Source organism: Mytilus californianus, unplaced genomic scaffold (genome assembly GCF_021869535.1).
Source record: "Mytilus californianus isolate M0D057914Y unplaced genomic scaffold, xbMytCali1.0.p SCAF_12, whole genome shotgun sequence".
Taxonomy (NCBI): domain Eukaryota; kingdom Metazoa; phylum Mollusca; class Bivalvia; order Mytilida; family Mytilidae; genus Mytilus; species Mytilus californianus.
In genome coordinates this window covers 37,208,339-37,225,538 of record NW_026262604.1, presented here as the reverse complement: position 1 = coordinate 37,225,538, position 17,200 = coordinate 37,208,339, and the positions used below count along the sequence as shown (strand labels likewise).

Below are 17,200 nucleotides of genomic sequence, written 5' to 3'. Positions count from 1 at the left end.
GACTGTGATGAATTCAATTTTTCCGGAAGGGTAACCAAATGGTCACCGTTTATTTGAAATTAAAAGAACGATTTCAAAATGAGAAAGTTCAAAGTTAGAGTCATGTCTATAAATAGTTGAGTTTGAACTAAACAGAAGAAACTTGAAGAAGCAATGGGAAGAATACATGTGCATTGTTTGATTAATCTGTTTTAATGGTTTATAAAACTTTGACTTTTTTGAAATACCAAGGATATTCTACCCAAAGAATAGATTACCTTGGCTGTTTTTAGCTCACCTGGCCCAAAGGGCCAAGTGAGCTTTTCTCATCACTTGGCGTCCGTCGTCCGTCGTCGTCGTCGTCCGTCGTCGTTAACTTTTACAAAAATCTTCTCCTCTGAAACTACTTGGCCAAATTAAACCAAACTTGGCCACAATCATCATTGGGGTACCTAATTTAAAAAAATGTGTCCGGTGACCCGGCCAACCAACCAAAATGGCCGCCATAGCTAAAAATAGAACACAGGGGTAAAATGTAGATTTTGGCTTATATCTCTGAAACCAAAGCATTTAGAGCAAATCTGACAATTGTTTATCAGGTCAAGATCTATCTGCCCTGAAATTTTCAGATGAATCGGACAACCCGTTGTTGGGTTGCTGCCCCTGAATTGGTAATTTTAAGGAAATTTTGCCGTTTTTGGTTATTATCTTGAATATTATTATAGATAGAGATAAACTGTAAACAGCAATAATGTTCAGCAAAGTAAGATCTACAAATAAGTCAACTTGACCAAAATGGTCAGTTGATCCCTTAAGGAGTTATTGCCCTTTATAGTCAATTTTTAACCATTTTTCGTAAATTTTTGTAATCTTTTACAAAAATCTCCTCCTCTGAAACTAATAAGACAAATTTAACCAAACTTGTCCACAATGATCATTAGGATATCTAGTTTAAAAAATGTGTCCGATGACCCCGCCCGAGAACCAAGATGGCGGACATGGCTAAAAAATAGTACATGGGGTAAAATGCAGTTTTTGGCTCATATCTCTTAAACCAAAGCATTTAGAGCAAATCTGACGATGATAAAATTGTTCATTAGGTCAAGATCTATCTGCCCTGAAATTTTCAGACCAATCAGGCAACACGTTGTTGGGTTGCTGCCCCTGAATTGGTAATTTTAAGAAAATTTTGCAGCTTTTGGTTATTATCTTGAATATTATTAGAGATAGAGATAAACTGTAAACAGCAATAATGTACACCAAAGTAAGATCTACAATTAAGTAACCATGACCAAAATTGTCAATTGACCCCTTAAGGAGTTATTGCCCTTTATAGTCAATTTTTTACAAATTTCATAAATTTTGTAAATTTTTGTAAATTTTTACAAAATATTTTCCACTGTAACTACTGGGCCAAGTTCATTATAGATAGAGATAATTGTAAGCAGCAAGAATGTTCAGTAAAGTAAGATCTACAAACACATCACCATCACCAAAACACAATTTTGTCATGAATCCATCTGTGTCCTTTGTTTAATAAGCACATAGACCAAGGTGAGCGATCCAGGCTCTTTAGAGCCTCTAGTTTGCAAAACCTTCCGTTTGACTTCTATAAGTCTTCGAATAATACATTAGATCCCAGACACTCCGAAAGGGAAAGCAGGTTCGTGTGGCACCCATCGTGTTGGTCATGGTAACCATAAAGTCGTTCATTTGCATTTGAGTAAATGGTACTGTAAATGACAATTGAATGGCTATATATGTGATTAAAACTCATACTTCTCTCTGTCTAGATTGGGTTGATAAATATATATTTACTATAGAAACCAAATGGAGGACTGTTTAGTTTATTTCCAAAATAGTATGGCCTCCTTTGTCAAGGTTTACATGATTATAACAGAAACAATGTGATTCTCATTCCGCTATCACATATGAAATTTTGATTTTCAATAATATATATTATGAGATTATTTGATATAACTCAAACTTTCAATTTTCAAAACTTATTTTTAGTCTTTGATTAAACACACAGATACCTTATTTTTTCAAAATATTTAAAACATGTCATTGACTGACTGTATTTATTTTTATTCTTTGATTAAACACACAGATACCTTATTTAAAATTTTAAAACAAGGCACACTATATAACAGTCATATCAAGCACATTGAAATGCTAAGTAAAGTCACACGAGAGTATAATCCAGAATATCTACCGCACTGTATGAAGCGGTTTCGATAAAAACAAATCTGTAGTATTCGTCATAGGGGCTGCTTCGTTCGTTCCAGTTCGGGCTATGCCCGGTAAGCGTTACCACGTGACCGGGTTAAAAAGCGGCTAAAGCAAAAAGAGTGGAACCGGCTTAATCATGCAAATACGGCGACTGAAGTACTGTACTTCAGTCGCCATCATGGGTATACTACACATTTATACCTTTTGCTTTTCAAGCTATCAAATATAAAAAATGGACCTGTTAACAAGAAATGTATGTACGATCTTACTTGTATGTAACTACAAAGACTTTCTAATCAATTTAGTAGTGTATTATAAGAAAGTACAAATTTGTGAAGAGTTATTAGAGAAATTAAACCAGAACATACAAAAAAAAGACTGTATTTGAAAGTATAACAGAGAGTTTGCTTATACCCTATAAGTTTTATGATTTTTATCTATTCTAAATTGCCTTTACCTTGGCAGACGTGTAGGTCCTGTTAGATAAGTGTACAAAAAAGAAAATGTTTTGTGTCAGTAAAGCAACTATCCACCAGAGTTATATATAAGCAATTATAAATCGCCGTATGGACTTAAAAAGATTCCCCGACATGAAAAATATGATACAATTCAAACGAGAAAACTCACGTCCTAGTTTATAACAGTACAATTTACAAGAAACAGTTATGACAGACATAAACCTACGACAACCACTGAATTACAGGTTCAAGACCTTGGACAAGATTGTGTCGGGTTTAAATATGTTTGTGAGCGTTCAACATTTCTCCTAGCCTGAAACAATGTGTTCACAGACTGATACTCAGGTGAAATTCAAACATAATGTTGTTATGTTAGCTATAGTTTTGTTTATTATTTAAGTCAACTAGTGTGCACCTTTTAATTATCGTCGGTGATTATGTTCACAAATATAATATCCAGTCTATACAACACGGATACCATTTAATTTCAATTAAACACAAAAGGTAGAATAAATAACATAAAGTCCAGTATAATTAATAGAATAGAGAATGGGAAAGACGAATGTGTCAAAGAGACAACAACCCAACAAAAGATCAGAAAACAACTAATGTATACTAGTTCAGCGAAATGGACGCCACACTGAACTCCGAAACATACAAATGAATAAAATTTAAAAAACACACAAGCCTAATAAAAGCTGGAGGTTCCTGACTTGGAATATATGCAAAAATGCGGCGATGTTATACAAATTTAATGAGATCTCAACCCTCCTCCCAGAGGAGGGGGCGACAGCCTTAGGTGCTGTGTGCAAATTTTTGTAGGTCACGTGGTACGATTTTAGCGTCCCTCGACAATTTTGAATCTGGAAAAGATCGATTTGTTCATGCTTTTATATCAAATATACTCTCTTGCACTCGCAGAAAATATAGAAAGTTTTGAAATAAAAAGATTAATCAATGATAGAAGATCACTTTATATGAAATATTTTCTTCGTGTTTTTTTCTTTAAAGTAAATTCTATCAATAAAGAAATGCACTGTAATGGCGGGAAATTTTATTCGATCTCTGCGAAATCACGAGGCACAGATTTTTGTAAATTTTACAAATGTCAGCACGTGAAAATCATTCAAATTTATGTCAATCAAAGAACACTATTCAAACATTCTAAATCTTCTTAAGTCTCATTAAGTCTCCAGCCTTTGCTTCGTAACAAGTTGCTAAAATATGATTTCCGGTAAGTAAAATATCCAAAATATTTGTCAAATCCGCGAGTAATTATGTTATTTTAGGCATATAAACTCTTATGTATTTTAATTATTTTGAAAACAAAATGAAAATTTTGTCTTAGGAATAACCATTATGAAAAAATATAGTTTATTATAATTGAATCGTGCATTATTTGTGTATTGGATTGCTTAATTGCCTTCTCTCTAGTGTTATCTCTGTTTTGTTTACTGACAAATAACTAAATAATGAAATAATTAAAATTTAGTATTTTACAAAACTTTGTCCCGATTAGAAACTTTAAACCGACTGAATAAATTGAGAATTCAGTGATCATCGATGTCGAAATTAGCCCTTGGTAATAAACAGTCAGTTTGGGTATAAATATGTTTATTGCCAAGAAATAACTAACAAATTTGTTTATTATGTATGTACAAAGTATATGTATATTGCATGATCAGCCCTTATTTCGCTTGTCCAAGTATCATTAACGGTGATGTCCACACCACGAGTAGTTTGAAATAAATGTCACAATACCACCCGACCGATCGATAATATTAGACAAATCTGCGTGCCGTGTTCAGAGTGTCGTCCCTCCTCTACCCTCTTCCTATACCTCTAGCCAATGTAGAATAAACAAATACAAAACAATACGCACAATAAAACGAAGAGTTTTAAGCATAAAGCATGGGCGCTGAATACGATAGCTGGTATAATAATTAGGAAATATCATCAACTTTAATTAACAATTCATATTTATAAATCAAATAGCTATGGCGAAATACGTTCAAAATAATAGCTTAAAACTAAAGCCTAAATTTTAGATGCTTCAATGTGTAACAAAATAACGAAACAAATCTTGAGAAAGCCGTAGTTATAAAATAATAATATAAGTTGAAAACTAAGCACTGTTAATAGATATAGGAAGATGTGGTATGAGTGCCAATGAGACAACTCTCCATCCAAGTTATAATTTATAAAAGTAAACCATTATAGGTCAAGGTACGGCATTCAACATGGAGCATTGGCTCACACCAAACAGCAAGCTATAAAGGGCCCCAAAAAATTACTAGTGTAAAACCATTCAAACGAAAAAACCAACGGTCTAATCTATATAAAAACGAGAAACGAGAAGTATACTTTGCAGACGCATTCGCAGTTTATTGTGGCGGATATTCATTTCCTGTTCCTGTTTGTGTTTTCTGGTAATTGTAATTCGAATGACTTTGGTAGTGATTGTGACCATCGGTTTTCAGATTCGACGGAGAAGCTGGTTTCACCAATCTGTCTCGTTCAGTCGACACACCTGCAATAAAACAAATTTGATTAATTGAAATAAAATATATAGGCATCTATTGTTTGTCAATACATATGTGTGTTTGTGTTTGAATTTTTATTTCCATTTGTAAGCTTCATAAACATACAATATATCAATTCAAGAAATTAGCTTACAAATGTAAACAACACAGGTAAATACCGTCTAAACGTCTTGTAACTCTGCCCTTTTAAACCGGCGTTTTGCATTTGCGCCGATCTGCATTTCATTTGCGCCGATTTTTTTTTCATTTGCGCCGATTTTTTTACAGGTAAATTACAGGTAAATTACAGGTGAATGTTATTTTTCATTTATCATTATAGACCTCTTCCGTTCGCTAGTTGTACAAATGTTATGAATTGTCAATCATAACATGTATATAACTGTTGTCCTCTGCTCACCACGGGGAGGTGGAAGTAGACAAAAATCTACTTGAACTCAATTTCATGAAAGACTGCTATAAACGGCAGTCATTTAGAGACCTTTTAAACATCAATTTACTTGATCTAGACACTGAATGTTGTTGATAGAGCAATGTACTCTCCGCCAGAAAATGCATAACGTATCTAATAAAACAAGTCTTTATATGAAAATCATTCACGCGTTACTTGCATGCAATTTAATCCAAATTTATCAATGTTTATCAAAAATCTCCAATGATTTTAAATAAAATTGAAAATATTAACAACAAATGATGCCTTATTATTCTAGTAAAAGACATTAAGCTGTTAGGTATTATGATGTGTGTCATAATGCTATATTATGGCAAAATTGATTAATGTCAATTTGGTAACACCTACAAATTCACGTTATATATATATGGAGAACAAATTCTTCAAAATAAACACAACTGTGCACAATTGAAAAAATGAAAACAACACTTTACAAATTGTATGCGTCCGAAGCGATTTTCTGGATTAATCCCAATCAGGAACGCTCAGAGCCGAATATTTGAAAGCAAAGGATGTATAAGAACTAAAATCATACCATTAACAAGTAAAAATCTACGTCGTTTTTGTCTATACACGATACCAGCTGTGACTACCAGTCCAACAAAGAGCATCACAGCAATCAGAATTCCAATGGTAGCTCCAGTAGAGTCACAGCAGTGTTTCATACCACCGCGTTTATAGGCACCGCAACAGCCAGCAAGACAGTACTCATAATGCATGGTTGTATTTGTGTAGAATTCAAACGGGTTTGGAGTGAACACGTTCATGTGTTCATAGTAGCATGATCCTGCATACACTCCAGCTTCAGAGAAAAAAGAGACTTTTGTAAGACGAAATAAATCACAATAAAATACAAACAGGCGAATTCCGTTTGTAAGTAATCTAACAAATCTGTTTGATGTACTGTTTACGCCAAGCATAGTTATAAAAGCAAGTGGAAATAAAAAATATGTATGAAAATGGATATCTTATGTAAAGAAAATAACAAGGAATAAAACATTCATCTACTTTGGCTTAGGGAGATATAAAAAATTGTTCACCGTTGAAAATTCATATTTCCTTCTTGCGATGCCCTCATGTGATATACAGTTTCTTGGCTAAACAAATCTGAGTCTCTCTCTCTATGGCAAGGATAAACTAAATGTATAATACTTTCATACATGAAATTTTGTTCTGTCTATCTGAATATGATACCGTTGTTTTTAACTAACCTAGTGATATTTCAATCCTTAAAAATAGATGAAAAAAGCGGAACTGTCGAATATCTGTCCGTTGTTTCATAAAAACAAAATAATGATATCAAGCTGAAAATTTGGTTCTAATAATTTGGCTTATAAAGAAAATCTGGATTTATTGTGTTTTATTTAACATTTATATATTTATTAACTGTAGCGCAAACATTTATAAAAATGACTTAAATTAAAAAAAAAATATATCAACACAGGATTAACGTGCAAAAATATGTTGATATGCTGAAGGACTGATCTTTCCAAACATTATGACATTTTTAGATTGAGGGGTGATATTCAGCAATCCATATTAGATGTGATCTATACCAAAAGTTGAGAAAGCTGGGAATACATACATGTTTAAGCAAAGCTGCAAAAAAAAAAACAGTTCAGGATAAGCTTTCTTTGAAAGAGGTGCAACCTTTGTTTAACTAATCAAGTATCGATTAAGCTGTCAGATTTTATCTTTCAGTGAAGGTATTTCAAGAAATAGAACTTATATAGAATGTTATAAGTAAAGATTTAAAAGAACAGTTTGAAAACACTACAACATTCTTTAAGGAGTTCGCTTGTCATGTTTTGGATTTTTTGTCAGATTTTCGGAATCTTCTGATTTTATCCATTTGAATGCCTTAAAAATTTTGCCCGCTAACCCCTATTTTTCTTTTCATAATTTTATTACACATAGTTTAAAAAGCCATATTTGAAAATCATATGAAATCCTTGTTATTTTTTCATAATTTTTAAAAGAAAAAGGGTGCCAATGTTAAATGTATAAAATGTCTAGAGAGAATTATATCCAATTTTCAATGGCTTATATCTCGAAAACAAGCACACGGACCCTTAATTTTTTTCTGCCTTTTTAATTCCTTTGTTTATATACTATCAATTTATACCAGTCTTTTAAAAAGCTTGTTATTTTGAAACAGAGCAGCGAACATCCTTAAGGAGTCCTAGTCCAAATTAGTTCTATATAATATGTTGCTATGTGTTTCTTTATTCTACATGGGATAGAGGTATAGGGGGAGGGTTGAGATCTCACAAAACATGTTTAAACCCGCCGCATATTTGCGCCTGTCCCAATTCAGGAGCCTCTGCCCGCCTTTGTTAGTCTAGTATGTTTTTTAATTTTAGTTCATTTATATGTTTTGGAGTTTAGTGTGACGTCCATTTTCCCTGAAATAGCACAGAATTTTATTTAGGGACCAGCTGAGGACCACCTCCGGGTGCGGAATTTTCTCGTTGCATTGAAGACCCATTGGTGGCCTTCGGCTGTTTTCTGCTCTTTGATCGGGTTGTTGTCTCTTTGACATATTCCCCATTTCCATTCTCAATTTTATTTCAATTACTATATTCGAACAAAATATCTGTGAGTGAAAAATACAAACAAATTTTATTAGAACAGTATTAAACACTTACTGATGAACGACAACAATATCCCTTTTATCATCTTTCTCGTGTTCTCTATTTCAAACTGGTAACTTTATCAAACGTTCTTGTTGCCCTCACGAGTAACAATCAAGGCGGAAACTTTTTTTGTGTTTCCTGCCATCTAAATAGTATAATAGAATAATGCTATTTAATGGGAAACGATATTATTGTTATGAATGGTTTTAATTTAGAAACATGTGACGTGTGCCCTGGAACGAATATAATACGTTTATGTTTAGTTAAAGGTCAACAGGTAAAGTTTCTAATTGTCGATTTGAACAGATATTTAAGAAATAAACTTTCTAGCTAGTACATAAACCTATAAATGGTGTACATACGCAATTTCTTTTCAAGTAACATTTAATAGATAATATAATGATGCCTGATTCAAGCGTCACTGCCTTTGAATTTTCTTTTAAAAGCAATATATTTTGCAACTCTTTTGCATACAAAATAAGTGAAGTCATTATATCTATCTCATAGTGTCTCATCCTTTATTAGTAAGTATTCCGATATTTTCTCTGTCATTTATCTGTATTAATTTCAGGATGTATATAAAGTGCTAGCAATATCTATAATGGTTGATACTCAATTGACATTAACTAATAGAAATGATAAGATTCTCTAGTAAAGAAGGTAAAACGACCAAAAAGGCATGTTTGGAATGTTTACATTTGTTATTTCGGTCATACATTTCATTCACTGTATATTTGAGGAGTATTTTTTTCAATATACATCTATTTAAAATCAAATTGTAGAATTGACCTTAACATGATACAATTGATTTTGTATTCGAAAACTCACTGACGCAGTTTCAACACGTTCAATACGGGGGCGGAGGGACCCACATCAAAAAAAGGGGAGACGGCAATTAAAATAACCACGACAAATTTCAGTCAGAAGAGAGGTTGGCTCAACCCACCTTACATACGCCCCTGCAACCAATACTGTAGTCATATCACAAATGATTTTAGTAGGTGACGCTTTTGTGTCCATACTTTGTCTTTGACCGAATCTACCTTATGATCATGTAATTATGTATACTGAAAAAAAGAAAATCTTTGATCAACTTTTGTCAACTAGTTTACTATGGAATCTAGGATAAAAAACGAAAGATACCAAACAGCCGGAACGCAATCATCTGATTTGTCCGTTAAAACCCCGGATATGCGACAAGAGAATCAAGTGGAGATAATTTGAGGAAAAGCTGTCAACAGATGTCGCTCCGCGAAAAAAAAAGAACATTGGCCGTGAATGACACATCGAAAAATCGCAAATTTCATTTAAAATAAACGGAATTATAGACCGATCTAGAACATATTTCATCTAAAGTATTAAAGCAAAATAAATTTATAAAAAAAGCGAGATGACATAAGCCATTTAATTAAATTCAAGCGATTATTTCCATTTTGTGAAACGGACATTTTTTTCACATCGACTGCCCTGGTCAATTTTTCAGCTCAAAACGAATCGTCACACCGCCGGTTTACCTAGTGAAAATTAATACAAGTAATAGCTTTTCTAAAAAGCTTGCCGTATTTTAGCTGCTTATATTGAGATCGGTGGTTTGTGGGTATAGGTTTTTTTTATTGGAATCTTGCATTCCAAGTATTAGAGTATATAGTGTCTTTTTTCCCTGGTTTTTGATTTTAGTTGTAGTATTGGTGAATCAGGGTTATCATTAAAGGAGGCTTGATAGTCACATATGATAATATATATATATGGTTTGTAATAGCCAGAGTAACGATACAGACACTTTTTTCTTTGTTTTATGTTTATATGATTGTTTACTCTTTATGACAATGCAAGTAGTTTTAACATGCATACTGTGTTTTGACAGTTATGTAATAGTTAGCAAGGTTACAATCAAGTTGATAAGAAAAACGTATTATTTACTTTTGAGGATTACTGCTTGACAAAATGGACTACCAGTGGCAGATCTAGAAATTTTCATAAGAGGGGGCACGCTCCAGTCATGCTTCAGTGATTCACTACATATATATATATAACAAAAGTTTTCCCACAAAAGTGGGGGGGGGGGGGGGGGGGGGTCCCCTGAAAAACTCTCTAAATCCGCCTTTGACTACTATAGTTGGCCGTTCAAATATGAGAATATTACATCTTATATGTATAGAAGACAGTGGTCTCTTTCTAAAGCCCAAAATAGAAGGGCGCCGCACCCTGGGTGCCTTCAATTGTGCTACTCCCTGACGCCTTTTTCTAAGGGGGTAGAATAGAAAGTTTATTTTGCTTCTTTTGGTTAATAGTGATCTGATGTATGAATGTGTATTGCCATGTTTTATGAACATGTAGTATGAATGACTTTTCTAATGCAAGTTTTATAGAATAAATAATCAAAACAACAACGTATGCATCTTTATTAACAACATATACAGAAAAAAAAAGGTGAACTCGTGATACACACAGAAACGTAGACATAAGAAATGAGAAGTGCCTTTTCCTATCATAAAAAAGTGCCCTGCCCCTTTCTATTTCTAGCTGGAGCACTTCAAGTGATGAATATCTCATCCGGCTTTTGTCTTAGAAGAAGCAATTAGTTTTGAAGGTACAGGTTAAGTGTTGTTATTACTAATTTCCAGATGTAGTATAACTGTAAGAAGATGTTTTGTGGTTATGGATTTGGAATGAAATATTAATTGCAAATAATTTTCTAGAACATGTTGTCAGCTGGCTTCTTATATTTTTTATTATTTTGTTGCGGTTTGTAATCTTGGCATTTTTTTTGTAAGTTCTATAAATGTAGATGAGAGCTTCATATTGGTATTATCATTTAGTGCTTTATATTTGGTTGCATGTGTAAGCATATGCTTTTGTTAGTTGGAATATTAATATTTTCATTTCTGATTGCAACACGTTCATGTAATACATATAGTCAGGATTATTAGTAAGCGGTAGTTGTTTTGTTTGTTTATGTTTAATGAAAACTGATATGGACTATATAGCTTGCTGTTTGGTGTGAACCAAGGCTTCATGTTGAAGACCCTACTTAAACCTATAATGGTTTACTTTTACAAATTGTGACTTGGATGGAGAGTTGTCTTTGGTACTGATATGACATTCTGTAATATCTATCGACAAGATTGAGAACACATTTTTTTTGTAATAAAACATATTTAATTCTATGATATCATATTTAACAATTTATCGGTAATTTGTGCATTTTTCCTTTGATGTGTACTCTCTGATAGTGTCAGCATCAGTTGACTGGTCGTGATATATAAATTATTGGGTCAGTTCGCAATTGACATGCTCGGGTGCGCTGTGTCAGGATCTTCTTTCCCCTTTCATTCACAAAATCATGCATGATTTTTTTTGGCAGAATCGCAAGAGTGTTTTGGTAAATGAAACACTTCTCATATTGTTTGAAAGTTTCAGTAAAGTTAGTTTTAACTTTTTGACATATTGTGTGAAAATTCGAACAGAATATGAATAAAAAACCCAATAAAATTTTTAAAAATGCACTATTATTAATAGCTTTCCTTGCTTATTCACAATGATGTACAAAATGTATAAATATATCATCCATGCTATTCCGATCTGAGTTTTATTCATACATAGTCTGGTGCTGTTCCAAGTAGTCTTCTTTTTCTGTTTCTTGAGAAGTATTTGTTTTACCAGTTCAGTCACTATAAAGTGTTACAATTAATATTTAGACACAACACAGAATAGTGATCAAAAAGGTACTGCTATCATATGAGAGGAGCTAGAAAAAAAAATAAAATGTACATTTTTTCAACATTTTTGTGGGACCATGAAGATGTGGTTTCATTGTCAATATATAGACAGATATTCGTAGACCAAATAACAAATAAGCAACAAATTCAAAAGTAGATGAACGATGAATTATAGAAAGAAGGGGTACCCAAGGGCCCCAAACTTGACAAGGTTTGGTTTGGAACAAGTAATATGTCTGCATTAACATTAAATGTAGGTTTTAAAAGGAGGACCCAGATCGCCTTTCCCTAAATCCTTTTCTGAAATTAAAGGTAACCGCATATTTCTGGGCGCAGTTGAAAAATAAATGATCATGACTTTGAAAAAGCAAGAATATTAAGCTAAAAGAAATAGACCAAATTTGGATGACATCTATTAAAATGTTTGAAATAATTATGAAGTTGACAAGAAATGAACTTGTTCAGATAATATACAGTCAGCCTACAGACTTGTTGCCTCCTGAAATGTCTGCTTACACAGTTCTTTCCTAAAATAATTTGTAATGAGTTTTTTCATGATGAATGCTGAGCAAACATAGATTATGCCGTTGGTTTCTCGTTTGAATTGTTTAACATTGTTATTTCGGGGCCTTTTATAGCTGACTATGCAGTATGGGCTTTGCTCATTGTTGAAGGCCATAAGGTGACCTATAGTTGTTTATTTCTGTGTCATTTTGGTCTTTTTTGGAGAGTTGTCTCATTGGCAATCATACTACATCTTCTTTTTTTTATATTATAATGACAAGATAAATGTTATGTTATCCACCCAACTAAGTAACATATATAACTTCTCGTTGAACTTCTAAAACAATGATAAATCTGCTGATTCATATCGTACAAATGTATCATTCAATGCTGTCAGATGCTATGTGAAAAATAAAGAAATTTACCTTAATGTATGCTTCCATTATGTTCGGCATTGTTATTCATTTATGTCCAAAGCAGAACTTATGAAAGGCATGCAATAGTTTATTTTCAATAGATGCATTTGAAAAATTTATTTTCGGCACTAGTTAAGCGACGTCTATGTTCATGATGTCATGTGATCATCTATATATATAAGAATATTTCATTAGAGTTGATTTATTAAAGATTGCTTTGAATCCTACTTATTGCTATTTGTCTGCAATTACTGGCCATCACAAAGGTTCTTGTAAAATTTTGACGTCATAATACAAAATATCTGACGCCACAATGGAAAAGTGATTGTTGTATGATGTCAATGGTTGATGCGGGACAGATTCTCAGGTCAGCTGGGACAGAATTCCATAAAGCGATTAGGTGTATGGTTATTATGTATGGGTACTATGTTCAGGAGAATGAATTCTAATATATATACGTAAAATACCGGTTCGGTTTTGGATTAACATCCTGGATCTGGATTTCATTATCAACCACCATCATTGTTAACGCATTCAAGTCATAAACTAGAGCCTTTACATAGTCAGTTCGATCTGCCAATATCACATATTACAAATACTTATACAAATACAGCCGATAGATTAAACTCAGCACCATTGTATATTGACGATTATACATATAGCATCAGCTCATTCAGATTTGAAAATGTTAGCAAAATAGCAGCACCATCTGAAAATAGGAAACCTTGAATATCTCGAGCATGTGATCAAAGCAAATAGTAATTATCATCACGACGAAATATACTTATTGTAAGACCTGATACATTGTAATGTGAACAAATTAGAATTGGATTTATCTATATCAAATGCAGTTCTCAGTGCTGTTGATATATCAGTTAACAATGACTGCTGAGCGCCACTGTGTACAGTGGCAGATCCAGAACTTTTCATAAAGAGGGGCCTATATAATCAACCAAGGGGAGGGGTGGCCCCCCAGTCCCCCCCTTTCGGATCCGCCTGGGGTGTACAACGACTCCAAAGAATAAATGAACATGTACGAGTACATTAAACTGTCTACCCCACATGCGAACATCATTTGGGACCTCACTGTGTTGCAAATATCTTGGGTTTTCAGACATATTAATTCAAATTGCTCATTGCTGCTTTTTTTAATTTTACCTATAGTCGTAGACGTCCAGCTAGAGGGGTCATTAAACAAACTATAGTGCACTGAAACCCTTGCCCATAACTAAACCGTGATGCTTGGTGTTTGCTTCCTTGCACACACGCAACCATATTACTCACCTTGTTTGTTTTCTATTCTTCTAATCAGCTGTTTATCGGCAATTGTCTGTTTTGTTTACATCAGAAATCAATGAAGCGGTGAATGCGCGGGAAACGAAAGTACATCTTCGTATCCATACGGAAAATTCCGTGATTTGAATATTTTCTAATCAATATCTTCAAGCAATGAAAAATATGAGATAACATTTTTAATCATAGAGCACACGTTTTGTGTATTTACTATTTAAAATTATAGTTTATGAAGAAATATAGCAAAATATGTTTCAATACGCACTACAAAGTGAAGACTAGATGTATTATTGTTTTGTTTTTGAAAGAACATTAATAATCCATAAATACACACCTTTGTACCAAAATTGCAAGAAAATTTCAAGATAACATAAATTTCATTATCACAGAATGATATTATTTACTCAAATTGACAGGGCTTCGTGAACTAAATTTGGCTTAAATTATGATAGCAATTGAACACTTCATTATAGTTTCTACCGATGACCTACTATCATGATTTTTTTCCGACTCCACTTACGGACGCGTTGACATATAATGCATACAACTCAATAATAGCCAATCAGACGTCAAGATATCCTTCACTTCCCCCCAGAAGCAGCCCGGAAGCAGCTGAGATGCAGCCATTTAATGTTATTTATAACCAATGAGATACCGTTAACAGATTTACCACATTCCAGACGTCCAGCCTCTGACTAATCAGACCGTATCACCATGGTGATACGGTAATGACTGGTATATTTTGATACATTGAGGCACGGAGAATAGCAACAGTATGGTCACATGACGTTACCAGGCGATTTAAAATACTTAAGCGGCCTGTCAACCCCAAAGCATAATTGTAGGTAGCGGGGAAAAAATCCTCTCCTTATTTTTGAAATACGTCCATATTTTGAATCAAATGAAACTTAATACTGGTTAAATCATTTAGAAATTAAGTAATCTTGATATTTTCTCCAATATTTAACCTTTCCAGCTAATTTTTACTTATTTTTTTCCCTTTTCTGCCCCAATGACGTAGTCTGAATTAAGAGTTCACAGTTAAAAAAGATTGTTTACAAACAATAATTTCCACGTTTTCATCTGCAAAACGTATTTCTGACTCGTTGAAAATTTACAAGACACTAATCAATAAATTTTAAGTCAAACAGAAAAAGTTTGGGGTGGGGGCAACATTCAGACCATGATTCTTTTATAAAAAAAAATGTAGCCTTCCTCCAACACCAGCACCTTAAATACTGAAATTTGTTATCAGTGGCGGATCCAGAACTTTTTGTAAGGGGGACCCGCTGACTGACCTAAGGGAGGGCCCGCTCAAGTCACGCTTCAGTGATTCCCTATATAATCAACAAAATTTTTCCCACGAAAGGGGGGGGGGGGCAGGCCCCCCCCCCCCCCCTGGATCCGCCTATGGTTATCGTCCTCTGCATTCTTATGTCCATATATATAATAGCATACAAATAGAATAAATAATGTAAATGCGGAATGTGTTTGAGACGACGAACCATTCCAAAATGTACAAAATAACCCAAGCTAGGCCATCAATGTGTCTTCAACATAGAAAGAGAGCCTACAGCAAGAGTTGGGGAGCTTGTCTAAATAATTATGACGTCTTGAAAGGCTATTATATTTTTTTTCTTTGACGCGATGTAAGGCGTCAAAGAAAAAAAATATAATAGCCTTTCAAGACGTCAAAATTATTTGGACTAGGCTTGAGCAGGCCTGGACATGTATGAATTTTGAAAGGGGAGATTTACAGGGACCAGTCCCGTTGCACCGCCTTTTCAAGCTAAATTGATGATTATAGTACATATTTTTATATGTCCCACTTCAACTTTTTTCATAATCCTTAATCTGCATCTGGTTTAATTGAAATTGCTAGGAAGGGCACTAACTGCCTATTACCCCTATTTCTCAGAATCCTATGTCGTTCAATAAACTTTTTTATTTCTTTTTTGCTAATTTCAAGAAAAATGAAATATTCACATATTTGTATAGGACTGGTGATAAAATTTCACTTTTTCTCCAATTTTAAGGTTACTTCTTTTCTACATTTAGTGTTGACCAACAGACTTGCATACTTACAGACAAATGGACATATTTGTACATGTATACCATTTGTATAGGTGTCCAGCATACTCATTTTGGGGCTCGTCTAAAGCAATTTATTGACATGACAATTAATTCTTACTGTTACCTCTCCTCTAAATGATGAGCTCAGCTAATTTAATATGCAGAATTTATAATTGGTATGTTATGTTCCATGTAAATGTTTCAATGTTACAATGTTTATGTAGATTCTAAGTTGATGTTTATAGTCCACTACCAACAAATTTGAAGGGGACTTTTAGGTTTGCACCCTGTCCGTCTGTCAATCAATCCGTCTGGAAATCAGTTTTCCACACTTTTTTTGTCATGCTTGAAGATATTGGTTTGATATTTGGTATATTTTAGTATAACCATGACAAGTTACAAATCAAGTTCTAATTTTGTTCCGGTCTGATGAGTTTTTACATAATTATGGCCCTTAGACTCAGAAAAATCACATAAGTAACCTGTTTCCTGCATATATAGTTTTACCTTTACAAGTTTTAGATCAAGTTTGAATTTTGTTCTGATTTGATGATATTTTGCAGAGTTTTAAATATGATCCTTAGTCCTAGAAAAATCACACAGTTAATCAATTTTCTGCACTTTTCTTTTTAGCCATGCCTGACTACCATTATACTGATTTGATATTTGGTATCTATAGTTTTAACATGACAATTTACATATCAAGTTCAAATTTTGTTTTGGGGAACAAATATATGGCAATACTCTCAGAATGCTGGATACTACACTTGTTAACCATTCTTATAATTAATACTATATATGCTGTTTCTCGCATTTCACTTTAATTCTATTTCTATGTATTTACTCAGGTTCATATGAAATTGAAGATGTATGATACATGTATACAATGTACAATATTC

At 33.5% G+C, this 17,200-nt stretch overlaps 2 long non-coding RNA genes across 2 annotated transcripts in view; both read right to left on the bottom strand.

Moving 5' to 3' along the window:
- Positions 1–17,200, bottom strand: part of LOC127721766 (uncharacterized) — a 151,708-nt gene that overhangs the window by 25,751 nt on the left and 108,757 nt on the right. The window lies entirely within an intron of this gene.
- Positions 4,267–8,439, bottom strand: LOC127721767 (uncharacterized). Its single transcript, XR_007991442.1, has 3 exons — positions 8,309–8,439; positions 6,196–6,462; positions 4,267–5,199 (listed from the first exon to the last, which is right to left on the bottom strand). It is a non-coding gene; the product is annotated as an uncharacterized LOC127721767 (long non-coding RNA).